This window comes from Parambassis ranga, chromosome 21 (assembly GCF_900634625.1).
Source record: "Parambassis ranga chromosome 21, fParRan2.1, whole genome shotgun sequence".
NCBI classification, from domain to species: Eukaryota; Metazoa; Chordata; class Actinopteri; family Ambassidae; genus Parambassis; species Parambassis ranga.
The window spans coordinates 8,395,660-8,410,614 of NC_041041.1; the positions used below are offsets into that span (position 1 = coordinate 8,395,660).

At 40.5% G+C, this 14,955-nt stretch overlaps 1 protein-coding gene across 3 annotated transcripts in view; it reads right to left on the minus strand.

Moving 5' to 3' along the window:
• raph1a (Ras association (RalGDS/AF-6) and pleckstrin homology domains 1a) overlaps positions 1-8,297 on the minus strand; it is a 38,045-nt gene extending 29,748 nt beyond the window's left edge. For all 3 annotated transcript variants that reach the window (XM_028393124.1, XM_028393126.1, XM_028393123.1), the window contains exon 1: positions 8,088-8,297. The gene's annotated coding sequence lies outside the window, so the exon portion shown is untranslated. The remainder of the gene's footprint in view (positions 1-8,087) is intronic.
• Between the last annotated feature and the right edge of the window lie 6,658 nt (positions 8,298-14,955).

Here is a 14,955-nt window from a genome sequence, read left to right on the forward strand (position 1 = left end):
ATCAATTGTAGAAAACTAAGATAAAAGTCACACATTGTAAGCAGAGCAATTTTCCCCTTATTTTAAATGGCTACTAACTGTGGCAAGACAATCATGAACAGGACAGGGTCATTTTTAGCTAGTTTGTATTACTTGCAAATGTGTCAAGAGACACAGAAAAAGGATGCAATACCTTCTCAGCATGCATCTGCACACTGACATCTGAAGGGTGGCTATTATAACAAACCTGCTCGAACACAGGGAGAACCTGAAAAAAAACAAGATAACTTTAAGCATGACAGGATGCACACACACACAGGTCTCGCATTGCTGCGGTGCAGTTGGTCGCACTGCAGAACTGTCAGGAAGAATCACAGCACTCTGCTTTGCTGCTTTGACACACACAGAGAGTGAACACCGTCTCATACACTCAATACCAGGTCAGTGAGCTACTGGGTTAAACTATCGGTGGGTGGAAGAGAAAGAGGAGGAAGATGAGCAAGAAATACAGAATGGTTGATTAGGCTGACTGCATCAGAACCGGCATGAACAGACAGGCGCTTAAAAAGAATCAGTCACCACTAACTGGATGAACTATCTGTCAGTCACTCAGTCACAAGCTATTTTAACCAAATAAGGACTGGTGAGGATGTTGGAAAGCTAGCAAGTAGCAGTTAGCACATCTAATAACTAGATTTTGCTCATTTTTGTCAGAAAAATATGAGTATAAAATGCACTCTTACTAACACCAAAATGTTTATGAACCAACAGCTGTTGTCACATGACCATAACTGCCAGTCATGACAGGACACTAAACCACCAGCTAGAAGCCTGGAAAATCGACTTGTGAGCAAATGAATCCAGCAAGAATCCAGCATGATAAACTCAAGTTCAACCCAGTCACTTTAGCTAGTTCACATCTATTTTTCTAACTTTTGAGATTAGTTTTTTACAGCTGGTGTTCCTCAAGGCTCCATCTTTAGCTCTCTGCTTCTCTTACCTGGCTGTATTATCACAGAATCACTTCTACAGCTATGCAGATGACACTCAATTCTACCTCTTCCTACTGGACTCTTGACATCTCCACACGAGTCTAAGCCTAACATTTTATCCTTTAAAGCTGACATCATTCACTCCATCTGCATAATCCAAGACTCAAGATTGCCTCTGGCCTTTATTAAATTTAATTCTGAAGGAAATGTAACAAAGACACAACTGCTTCCAATTCAAAACCTGTTAAATATGGTCAGAATCTTTTCCCACTCTTCCATAAATGATTTAGCTCCATTCATCCGGCCACCTCCTTTATTCAAAACACTGCTGACATTACAAATAAACCCGTACAAACAGTCCAGTTTTAGCTCCTATAACACCAGTAGAATTTTCCTTTCACACACACACAGTGACACCCAAAGCTGAATGCCTCACAGTGTGATTAAAGTAAAACTTTCCAACGTCCCTGTGTCCTCAGTTGAAATGATTCCTGCCAGAAACAACATCCACAGTAGAAACCATTGACAACCTTTTCAACATGTGAGCAAACCAGGAAGAGAGTGAACAAACAATGACAGAAGGTGTGTTTCTGAATGTCGTATTCATACAAACACACACAGACAGGCAAGCTCTGTTAGATGGGCAGAAATCATAAAACAACACCTCACTACTGAAAAAAAACCTGCTCAGACACATAGACCCACATGCAGAAATGACACATGGGGCTTATAGTATAATAACAGAGTAGAGAGAGAACATCTGAGTCTGACTCAGCTAAAAACCATCAACTCCAGTTCTGACAAGTCCTCAGTGAACAGCCCAGCTTGACCTTGCCATTGTGAAGTTCATTTCTATAACATATGGAGCATGTCTGCCCCCACCTTTTCTGGCACGAATTATCTAATGTGTGCATTAAAATGGACGCATACCTGCCACAGGCTGTCAATATATTTGATGACAGGGCTCACATGTTTTTCACCCTGGCTCCAGAAATCTGACTTTCTGCCCACATCTGATTTTACTCATTGATTTCAAAGAGCAGTTTTCAGAGTGGTGATCACACTCTCACACCTCCAACATGCGTCATTTGAACTAACATAAACAAAGACCTGAAACCAGTCACTTCATGTTCAAGTTAAAATCTTATCAGCCAATCAGTAGGCAAGACCTCAAGTTAGTTAGCTATTAGTGAACAGCCTGATGTACTCACTGATGCCAGTACATGCATGTCAGGCAGTATCAGGCATTTTGCTCATACTGTTATCAGTACAGCTCTACTTATACACTCTACTCTACTCCTCTGGGCCTGCTGGAAATATCTGGACATGATATCTTGGCTAGTTCACCACAGGAAGGCAAAACATACACTTAAGTGCCGAACAGGGTCTGAATCTGTTTTTAACAGAGTTGTGGGCAGACTGTTTCTTTGCTGAAAGACACCTACACAGTAGCTCTAAGGCGAGTATACACCTCAGCTATTCTTTCCATGCATGCATTTTTCCAAACCAGTCAGAGGATTCGAGCCGGCTGCTCCCATTTCAAAAGTCAACCAGGATTAAATCTCATTTAAAATTCCTATTCAATTTTTCACAATGAGTATTGTATTATTTACTATAGGCCTGCCACTGTTCTGTAGGTTGATGGTGCTTTGAGACAGCAGCATGAACCTCAGTGTATCATCAGCCAAATTTGATTCACACACAGAAAAGCAGACAGACAGAGGGCTCACATACTTTCCATCTCTACCGGAGAGCTGTCTGGATGTGAAAGGTAGCTGTGGTTTTGTCTGGACTGGCTTCACGTGTGAGTGTGTGTGCGTTTTCACATATAGAAGAGCCAGAAAAACAGTAGCTGTTCCAGGCATAGTCATAATATTAACACACAGGTTCACTGCCTGCCCTTTTCTCTCTTCATATGACAGGTTTACAGTATCAACACATTCTTCAAGCCAGTGGACACACACACACACACACACACAACTTCCTGTGTCAACAGTTACTTCAAACCAAGCCAACCAACCAACTGACAAACCTCAAACCCACTCTCACTTTGTTTCACCTTCTCACACATACACACTTTATAATAACATCAGACTCAAAAGTCTGTGTGGCAGAGCTTAGGGTGTAATTAGCACTGCTTCTGTGCTAACTCTTTCTGTCTGTAATCACAAAACTTCAGTATGAGTTTGGCAGCATTAATGTTGACCTTCTTTTTATCGTGTTTCTAAAACGCTGAGAATTATTTTTATTTTAGTAGGTGCAGCGTGTCATAATAAACAGGAAGTCTCCCACCGACTGTCTGAAAAACACAGCTACTGTAGCATTGTTTATGTCTACCAGGTTATAAAATCATCATGGAGACTGTTACTATGCAGCTGTTTGGGGAAGTTAATAGTGGTGGACCAAACGTTGATGTTTAATCGGTAAAACTTTTGACTGTTAAAGAATTTAGTTTAAAAACACATTTTATTTCAGTTGCAGACCTTGAATAATAATGGCTTCAGCTTCTGTTGTGTAATTTTCCCCTTTGAGAGCCAACCGAATCCCATTGTGCTGCCTTGGCCATTAAAGTTTTCCTGAATTTGAATCTTAAGTAACATATTTGAATGCTTCTTGCAGTGTGCTCCTCAGGCAAGCTTTAAAAACAAGTGAAACTATGTCAGCCTCCATTGAGTGCAGTCAAAATGACAGTCCTGATTCCCAGCTGCACAGCCTGCCCCTGGATCTCCATAAGGGCTGAGGGACAAAGACAGACAAAACCAGAAGAGAGAGAGAAAGAGAGTGGCTTGGCCAGACTAATGCAGCTCTGAGAATAAACACGAAAGGGAAAAATAAAAGAATAAAAAAAAAAAGAAGAGAAGAAGAAATGAGATTAAATTTTCCAAGAACGTGGGCCATGCTGTAACAGCAGCCAGCATGACTCTACATCTGTATGGAATTAAAGAAAGACACAGCTGAAAACTGAATTTGAACTTTTTGTTCTTGCTGGAGATGAAGGAAGTTCTACAAAGCTTCCTGCCACAGCTGATCCACACAAACACTTCTGTCTCCTCAAACATAAAGCTATGAAGTTACTATATTTAGAAGGTATAGTTTCTCAGTGCAAAATTATTTATCTTCTATAAATTTAGTTGCTTTAAATAACTGGGCATTAAATGACTGTGTTCAGCAGCAAGCATCTGAAATGTTTGAAAGGGTTTTTGCATCTGTTACATTTTCTTTGATCGGATAATACCTCCAAGATTAGAAGAATGTGTGAATTAAAATCTCACAGGACCTTCAGATTAGAATAAAGTTTTATTTTATATTTAAAAACAAAACAAAACAAACAAAACACTGAAACTGAGAGAAACTTAGAACCAGTAGTGTGTTTAAGTATGACAGGAATGTCCTTCAGATCAGCACCAGCCTCCTGAAGGAAATCCCTGACCTTTGACCTCTGAGGGGTGTGTGGGGGGCTTCCTTCTGACACATACCGGTAAAATACATTTAAAGTACTGAAAACACCATCAGGACATTTCACTGTTTGTCCACTGGTCCACTGTCTTCAGTTTACAGAGCAGTTAACCGATGGGACACAGAGGGGACTGGAGTACTGTTACCTCATCTGGATCCTCCATTAATACCAAGTGTGTATGTGGGTGTTAGTATGTGTGTTAGTGTGTGTGTGTGTGTGTGTGTGTGTGTGTGTGTGTGTGTGTGTGTGGGAGGGACACACACTGCTGGCTGAGTCATTGCATTCAGCTGCCAGTTGCCTGTTTCAACAACAAACAGCAGAAAACCATTTACTCTTATCACACACACACACATGCAGTCATAGACACACACATACACACTGATGCAGTCATAAACACACACAGACAGAGAACATGAACATAACAAAGAAGATACAAATGAAGCTTTAATGTGAAAACACAGTTGTCATCAGAGCCTGTTCTGAGAACACTGTGACCTTAAAATGTCTAACAATGATAATCATACTGGGACTATTTTACATTTTGGTCTAAACTCAACATGTAGTGATACATTAGAAAGTTTACAATCTGATTATAATCTCAGCTGGCCTGTACTATTGAGCCAGGCTATAACAAAACGATAACTAATTGTGCCATCTTTAGCAGCCACTGCCACAAATCGAGGAGCAAAGACCCAACCAGCTTCATTGTTCTGTAATACTACCTCATACTGCTTCACAATGAATATTATAACCATGTAGTTATTATTAGTATCCAGTACCAGTTGACAGAAAAAGCATGAAGCAGCTCCATTCTGTTGTGTGTGCCTTAGCACTGACACAGCAGAAAACACTGCACTATCGTCTACTACACACAGGAGTGCTGTACTTTAAGTAGTGACGTGAAATTCAGATGCCTCTGCAGGGGTGAGCTGCCCTCACTGGCCGAAACGACAAAGTAAATGTCAGTAAATAAGAAAGCGAGGCCTGCAGCAGCTCTGCTGTGGAGCTCCTTCACACCCTCTCTGTCTGTCTCACCCCTGGGACGAGGAGGAATTTCCTGAGAGAAGAAGGGATGACTTTTCCATACACTTGGCGTGGGAGAGAGACAGAGACAGACAGAGACAGAGAAAGAGAGAGAGAGAGAGAGAGAGAGAGGAAAACAACAACATCAGATGGTGACACGGTTTGACCTCTCGCAGTCGTCTGTGACAGCAGACTGACAAACTACAGCAGAGCAGCTGATACAGATGTAACTGATGTTTACAAGATGACTGCAAAGAGAGGCCAACGTCAGGCCTCCTCTGAGCCTGCAAATGCAGATGCACCAATTCCCACAGTGAATCTCTAATGACCACAGAACAGGGTTCTGGATGAGGTCTGATTTGATCACAGAGGTTAGAGCTGACATCCTTGGTCCAGATCTAGAGGGAAAAACTGCAGAGATGTTTCTCTGGGAAGCTTGAATCTTCTCATTAATTTAACAGCAATCTGCTTTCTACTTCCTGATAATATTTAGACTGTAAAAACAGATGTTTTTTAACTTTATGCTGGAGGAAATGCCCGAAGGAACAGAAAAGATCCCCTGAATCTTGCCGTGTCCTCATTCCAGGCTACACACTTTCACTGTAGATAGTTTAAATATGCATGTACCATATGAAAAAATACAATACATTCTTTTTTATGCAAACTCAAAATATGCTTTGTGTGTGTGTGAGTCACAGTGTGACTGACAAATATTATAGTGTCATTTCCTATTTGTGCAAAACACTGATTTCTTTTATCCCTGACAGAAAACAACAGCATACCATAAAATGTAGCATATGATGCACAAAATCTGCTTACTGTGTGGAAAGTTACGAAGATTGCCTGAGTTAAGATAAAAGTGTTGGTGTCTGACGTCAAAAGCACTGGAGCTCTGAACCTATAAGGAACCCTGTGCAACATAGCAAAGGAAACACAAACACTAAACAGGCTGACAAGGGGGTCGTTCCTGTAAACACTCCCACCACCTTGCACTGGGTTCCTGCTGTCAAAAAAAAAAAAAACACTGCAACAAGCATCAAAGGAAATGCCACCGCTACAAAATCCACAGAAAGAAACTGTCACACTGCCTGACTGGCATTAGATGCATCGTTATGAAGAGCAGTGCAGGCACACGCTGGGACTGGAGTGCAGTTAATCAAGGATGCAGAAGCCTGCAGTTCACAGGCTGGTCAGCTGCAGTCAGAGCAGCCTTCAGTTGAAGTAGGGCATCAGGATTTTTTATACTCCAGTTAACCCCTCAGCAGCACCAGGAGATGCTGAATTCTGCCCCACTTTGCTGCACACCACACTTTCGGAGGTGGGATTTCTCCAGTCACAATGATTACACTTCAGCTCTGATGGGCCTCAAATACACACTGCAGCACTGAAACACACACTCCTACCACTGTAAGTTAAACAGTACAAGCATCCTTTAACGGATTCAGCTCCCGAAATGAGACACAGCTCCCCAACACATTCTTACTCACAACCCCATCTCATATGGAGGTCTGGCATCAGTTTTCAGTGCCCATAGCAGTTATAAATATTGCTGTGTGAGGCTGTTTAAAGACCATGACACGGTTTACATAAAAGGTCAGAGGAGTAATAGTAAGCATAGTAACAGCAGTTTGATCTGATGACTTTGTTTCCTTTTTAAGTTCTGTTTGGTTTAAAACACACATTTTGAAAAGACTAACCTCATGCCATGACAGACAAAATGCCTCCGATCTGATGTAAGATCTGTGGAACAAGAGCCTATAGCAGCTGGAAAGGGTAATAAAGCTGCTCTAATACAGTCAGAGACATGTTTCATTCGTGTAAAGCACCAACCTAAATGTTCACCATGACCAGCCATGTTTTCTCCCTAGTGACCCAGACAGGTTCACCTGCAGACATCAGGCAGAAGGGCCAGGTGGTGAGACAGGTTAACCCGCAGCAGGACAGACATACAGACAGACAGACAGACAGATGGCAGGCCTGCATGTCTAATGATGCTGAATTTTAAATGACTTTTACAAGAGGCTTGTGCCGAACAATATGATGGAGTAGTATCCACGGGGTCATATCTGTGCAGGGAGTGTGACTGAAGTGGACAAAGTGAGTTGTGAGGCAGCTGCGGGGGAACACGCCCATAGATGTGTAATGCTATATGGACGCCACGCCTTGCCGGAGTCCGCTCAGCACACCCGGCCTCCGGCTGGAGAGGCGCTGTCAACCGCTGGTCCCCGGCGAACCTGCGCATCCAGGCCGGTACTCTGAGCCCTGCAGGCCCTGCGGCTCTCACACCGCACCGAACACACACACAACACACACAACAGGCAGGGATCAGTGTGTGTGTGTGTGTGTTCAGACATAACCAGCTGGGGTGAATGGAAGCCTATTCTCTATTAAGCTAGTCGTTTTCTGTGTCACCCCCCCACACCCCTTCTCCTTTCTCTGCTCTCTCTCTCTCTCTCTCTCACACACACACACACACACACACACCGCATTAATTGGCTTTTATTGCAACGGATGCTAATTAAGCAGAGCCGCTCTTCATCTGCAGTACAATAACGGGCCCGGCTTTAATCCGCAGCCAGCAGAAAGTGCCCGTGTAGAGATGCGTTTAGGTGAGGAAGCGGGATCGGGCCACTTACTGTGCGGATACAGGCGAGATTTCTGGGAGAAAATCCGCAGCCAGCAGCGGGGGGACAGCGCACAGGTGTCGTCCGGGAAGGCTCCGCAGTGAGACGGTCAAGGCTTCGCCGGGATATGTGCCGGTTTAGTCCCGGGTTTCGCCGACTGCCCTTTTCCCAGATATCCCCGATTCCAGTGATTTCCCTGCTGCCACACTGAATCCCAGCACCGCTACGCTGCAGTCAGGCTGGAGGCGACGAGGGCGCGACTTCCGGCTCGGATTTTCACAATAAAACACTCAATGCTGCAGGGAACACAGACAAAACAGGCTCAAAAATTACACACTTACTTAAGACAAATACGTAACACGTTTTTAAGTTTTTTGTTTCCTCTAATTTTTACATTTAGCAATGAAATCCATCCATCCATCATCTGAACCCGCTTAGTCCTGCAGTGCAGGGTCACAGGGAGCTGGAGCCTATCCCAGCTATCTACGGCAGAGAGGCGGGGTACACCCTGAAATATGATTAGGGCCCGAGCAAGAAATGGTGCGACAGCCTTATTAAAACCCTTAGGTTTTCATTTTTCTTATTCATATTCATATTCTCTGCACACATCAAATGCTCTTAACACTTGTAAAACATGTACATTTATATAAGTATATAAAACATCTCAAGAACAAAAATATTCTACAAAAATATATACAGGCACATTTGCAGTGTTTATTTCAATAATTCAAACTCAACATGTTTTAGCTTCAGTCTCTTTCCTTAGCATAATTCTCTATATTACTTCACTGTAGTATTCTAGAATAGTACTAGACTTGTTATCACTACCGCTAATAGTAATAACACTAGTAGTTGTATTACAGCTAATATTGTTTGCAGGATACTGGTCAACATTTTGGCCTGTTACCCATTAACACCATGGATTGAATCTACAATATCCTCTAATAAATTAACTATTATTGGAAATGAAATGGAAAAAATAATACAAAAATTTCAAATTTGTTTTATTGTGACGCTGGAAGCGTCTAACTTCCGGTGTTCTAAAGTCTGACTTGACGCATCTCTAGCGCTACACCGGATCCCAAAAAACTCAGCGCGTGCACGTATCCATGCCCTGCGCGTTCCCGGTGCTTTATTTCCTGTCCTGCCCAACCCTGAAATCAGACTCGACCAATCAGACCTGATGAGGTCATTCTATTCGATTCTATTCTGTTCGCTTTTCTATACAGATATTCTTTTCATCTATACATACATATACGGGTCTCCGTGTATGACTGTCTTTCTCTCACACACACACTCTTTAAGTCAGCATTTTGTCCCATTTTAAGCCGCTTTGTACCCTAAAGTCTGACCTCTAGTGGTCAGAGTGGATGTTAATACAATAACGATGAATATGTTAATGCAACATAAATAGGTTTTTTCCCATCCCACATCTGAAATATCAAATTTAAAACGACAGAATATAACTATTAAAAAAACACATTTTAGTGAAAAAGATTACATCTTACAGCTGATGGAAAAAAATGCAGAAACATCTGCATACTACAGCTAAGAATATGAACCGTCATGTTTTAGTCGTCGTTTACAATTAGAAATAAAAAAAACTGCATCTCTTAATTTAATGATGGCTGTTGAGAGCAGAGAGGAAGGAAGAGGGGGTGATACAAGCTGCAGCTGTAACCCTGTGTGTGAGTGTGTGTGTGAGAGAGAGAGAGGCAACGAGCTGCAGATCAGATCAGGGAGACCCTAATCTGGAGGCGCCGTCAGTAGAAGTGCCATCCCCCCCTTCACAACTGTTCAGTGATAGAAGCAGGAAATAAAATTTTCCATCACATTGTTTTATTGTTTTATCTGAATGTCACATCTCAGCACCCTCACAACCTTTCCAGCCCACAGCACAGATTACCATCTGAGCCTGTCAGGACATCCCTCTATGTCCTGACATATGGCTATACCCATGTCCTCAGCAAGGACAGTTTTACATGTGTGTGATATATAGTGTATGTCACGAAGCAATTCATAATATTAGTCTGAATGGAGAATGAAAATATAGAAACAAAATCAGGTAAGACAGTATGAACTGCACCATATATGAAATGTCTTTGTATAAAGAAACATTTTTGGTGATATCTGATGGTGAAAATTGTCAGTACCCTTTAAATTTTGTGTTCTCTCTTTTTTCAAAGAGCAGCATGTGAACTTGAGCTTGTATTTGCTGACCTCTTGTGGTGAGCCTGACATACAGCACTAAACTTATACCAGCTCTGATTTTGTTTTACTGCTGCCATGTTTTCTAACTCACTTTAACTTTTGTAAATAATCAAATTGAAAATTATAGTTATAGTGTGTTATTACATTTATGTGTGTGGACAATTTTCAAAAAATCTGCATGTACAATATTATGTGTTATTACTAACACCTAATAACACCTTAACAACTGTGAAGCCAGAATGATCAAGACAAAGCACACAGCCACATTTAAAGAAACAGACTGAATAAATGTACCACTCTGTAACACTTTCAAACATGATGGTCTGTTGTGTTTTAATAACATATGCAGTCAGGTCCTGGTGCACAGATGTTCAGTGTGTATTTGTGTGTTCAATGGTTTCTCACATGAAGTGTGTTTCTCATTCAGCTACAGAATGTTTCTGTGTTATTGCACAATGATGAGTTGCAGTCTTGGAGTCACATGCTTAGATAAGAAGATTGATACCACTTTTGTTTTTCGGAAATTCTAGATATTTTTAACCAACATTAAAACTTTCAAAAAGACTCTGTGTGTTTTTAGATGCGTCAGATCCTGGACCTGGAGTTTAGTCACAGAAATTCTAAATTCAAATTATCTGGTTAAATATTTTAAGTAAGATTCACTTCACAACTCACTGTTGTCAGGTTAACCCCTTTCAAAAAGTGTTCCTATTTGCATCATGACTTTAATATTTCAATATGTCTAGGTAGATTTTTATACTCTATCAATAGTATTAAGTATTAACAGTACAAAGCATTAAAAACTACCTGCATTTAGCTGCAGCTAAAACTAAAACATAGCATGTGGGGGTTACTGTTTTGAGCTGTCAGGTGGGCATCACATCAAGTGCAACAACTATGTACATACTGTAGACCTGTAAAGGGCGACAGTGAAGAGATCAGATACCTGCTGCTCTTCAGCAGAAGCTACATCAGTACACTCTACCTAACCAAGGGCAAGATATTTGTATTATTATAATATGGTTTGTGGATTTCACTGACTTCATCCTATATGAAATGTCTTTTGTATAAAGAAACATTTTCAGTGATATCTGATGGTGAAAATTGTCGGTACACTTTAAATTCTGTGCTCTCTCTTTTCAAACAGCAGCAGCTGAACTTGAGCTTGTATTTGCTGACCTCTTGTGGTGAGCCTGACATACAGCACTATGCACAGATCGCTGCTGCATCACATTTCACTTCCATCCATGCAGTGACTGACCACATCACTAGATAACAGACTGTAAAAGGACTGAAATCTGGCCATAGCTTGGAATGTTTAGAATTTGGATATGATAATATATGAACAGGAATATGTGGAAAAAGCTGACTAATTACTTTACTAAACCTTCAAATGCCTTATAATGATCAATATGTGATGCGATTGATGATACAAGGTATTGACATTATTTAAGCTGCAAATTGTGCACAGCAAGCAGTTGATATAAAGCTAATGTTGGGGTGTCAAAAACTGCTCCGCCTACAGGAGTCCAAAAGTGAGTCAGTCCCTATAATGTTAAAACAAAGTGTAACCCCTCTACCTCTACATAGTTTGTCTATTGCTGCTACTTGTCCATGATTTACTGAAAAACGTGGATACTTAATTAATAAAACTACGTTAAGCTAAATTTAAAGCTGAAACCCTAATTAGGAGCCATTGTAATTGTGTCAACCGCTGTGTGCTTGTGTGAGTTGTCATATAAGTCACTGGTTGGTCATTTCAGTAATTCATACATTAAGTGAATCTGAATAGTTGTTTGTGGCCTTACTCAACAGTTTCTATCAATCTTTTTTTTTTTTTTTTTTTAATCTGGGGCGTTTGAGGTTTGCTGCAGTTCTGTAAACATGTACTCAGGATGTGGTTCATACATGTAGGCATCATAGATAGATGGCTGTGTGGCAACACGGATCACATCTCATACACTTTCCCATAAACGTATTATTGTGGCCAACATCTTTCTGTGGAAAAAAAATGCCATTTTGTTCTGTACTTTACACAGCAACATATCCCTTTCAAGAATTTATCCTCCTTCTTATCCTTGTTTTTAAAAGATGATCTTTGCTTAATCACTCACCCTGTTGTTAATCCCTAACCTCATCCAGCAGTTTTTAATTTAGAATCCAGAAGTGATTTAAAATAGGGCTGGGTATTGATTCAAATTACAAGAATCAATTTGATTCCGACTCTCAATATTTATAATCGATTATTACGATTCGATCGGATTTGATCAGATCGCGATTGTAGTTAGTATTAAAACCGCTTGCATTATTAAAAATATGATATCAGGAATTCACCCAAATCTGTTTCTGTTGAATACAAATGCACTTTTATCTTAATATCAATATAAAAATCAAATACAGTCTCAGCCAGTGTAAATGCAAACAGAGTTCAAAGTATGACTCTGAATAAAAAGGAAAAACGAAGGTACAGTACCTTAGGACACATAAGACATTCAATTGCCTTTAAAGTGCAAACATGTAAACTGGACATTTTAACTCATACTGTTAATAGAAAAAAAATAGAGAAAGGTGTCACCTATTAAAGTGCAAATAAAAATAAACTGGAAGTTAAACTTGACTTTAAGACAGACTATGTAAGCTGTCCTCCATCCCAACCACTGCTTCAGTCTGGAAAAGGTGCTGTCTCGCTCCTCCTCACTCAGGAATGGCAAGGCTTTGAAGTGTGGATCGACAGCTGAGGCAACATGCAGCATGTCCTTCTGGTTCAAATACCTGAAATTTAAATTTCACATATTTAAATTAATTTATACAATCACAGGAGGGTAATAATGTTTTCTTTAATTATGTTTCCTTTAATCCCCCCCTCTCTCTTACTCACACACACAAGATGCAGCTCTCTTTCCCTCTCCCTCACTCTCTCACACACACAGCATAGGCCTACCTTGTGCTCAGGTTTTTCTTGATCTCATCCTTGATGTCCTTAACAACTTTGGAGTCTTTTGGAAAGCGGTTATTTTAAGAGAACATGCAGAATTGGCTGGTAGTTGTAGCTTTTGCTTGAGTTTCATCTGTTGTGACCCGGTGGGCTGCTTGGACATGAGCTCTTGTTGCTCTTGTCGCAACATGTGGTTCCTGAGTTTGGTCGTATTTCCGCAATACTTCACTTCCATTTGGCATGCCTTGCAAATCGCTTCGCTTTTGTCAAGCTTATCTTTCTTTTCGTAGTTTGTGAACCCGAAATAGGACCTTATAGTAACTGATTCAGGCTTTTTCAAAACCAGGGCTTGGCTAACGTTGTCGCTAGTGTCCGACACCATGTTCATTGTTTTGATATCTTCACACTAAGCGTGCATGCGTGACTTCAATGACGCGACTAATGGGATTAAAGTTTACTGGGGAAAACGTATTAAAAAAATCGATCTTTGGACTTACGAATCGATCTTTAGAAAACAAGATGAAAATCGATTCACAATCGGAGAATCGAGTTTTTCAACACAGGTCTAATTTAAAACTGCAGGCAAAAACAAAACCTAACAATGGTGGAAAACAAAACAGCTCACAGTGTCAGGGGGACTTGAACACCTGAGTGACAGTCCACCATGTTGAATTTTCCTAATCTTACACGCCAACTTTTGCAGCTATACCGGTCCCATGATAGGATGTCACTGGACAATACATTCATATCTAACATCTGTGTCATGCTTTCAATTACAAATATGAGGAATAATTACACAGCATGAAGCACAGTATTTCACAGATATATAACACAAACAAACAGCAACCCCTTCTGGAGAGAAAAATACTGCAAATGAATTGTTCTAAAATACATGTAAATTACAAATTAAACATATTATTATTATCATTCCGCATTATGGCCCATGGAACTCCAACATATCTGTGTAACAGGATGCTGTGTGGACTAAACTGACTGTAAACAGTGAAACTGGTATTTGTGCTCTTGCAGCAAACCATTCTGAAACAATGACAGCAGCAGAAATGAACCGCTGTTTTTCCGCATGACTTCAGCTCTGCAAAAATGGGGTTTAACCCCACAAATGTTTCCAGGCAGCTGTGACGTCAGGAGCACATCAGCACAGTAATCTGCAAACACTCTGACAGAATTAGCCGTTTTCCGCTCTTTGCAGAGTATCACAGTGTATATGCTACACAGAGCCTGAGAGGAACACATACAACATGAAACTACAGAAATGATTGTAATATTCCAAAAGGTGATGAAATAGCTGATAGTGTTTAAAATCAAGAAAATGCAGCCTGTGATGCAGCCTGCAAAGAATACTGAACAGACTTCCAGGCATATCTATCGTGGTATTATGAACATTGATGAATGTGCTAAAACATTTAATCTTCATCAAGGTTTCTGTTCTCCCATGTAAAATAAAAAAAATATTACAATTAGAACCTTTAAAATCCAGACAAATGGCCATTAATTCATATGAAAATGGTACAGCCTGAATCTTTGAGTTGTTCTTTGAAAGAGTATGGACATTTCTCAGTGGTCAATGATAGTATAGGTGCTTTCTGTAAACAACAAAACAAATCACAATATTTTTCATCTACAGGAAGTTATTGTTATTATTATATAGTCCATTCAAACTCTTGTGCAATCACTCTTGTTCCACTGAGGTTTTCTCTGTGAGAAAACATCTCA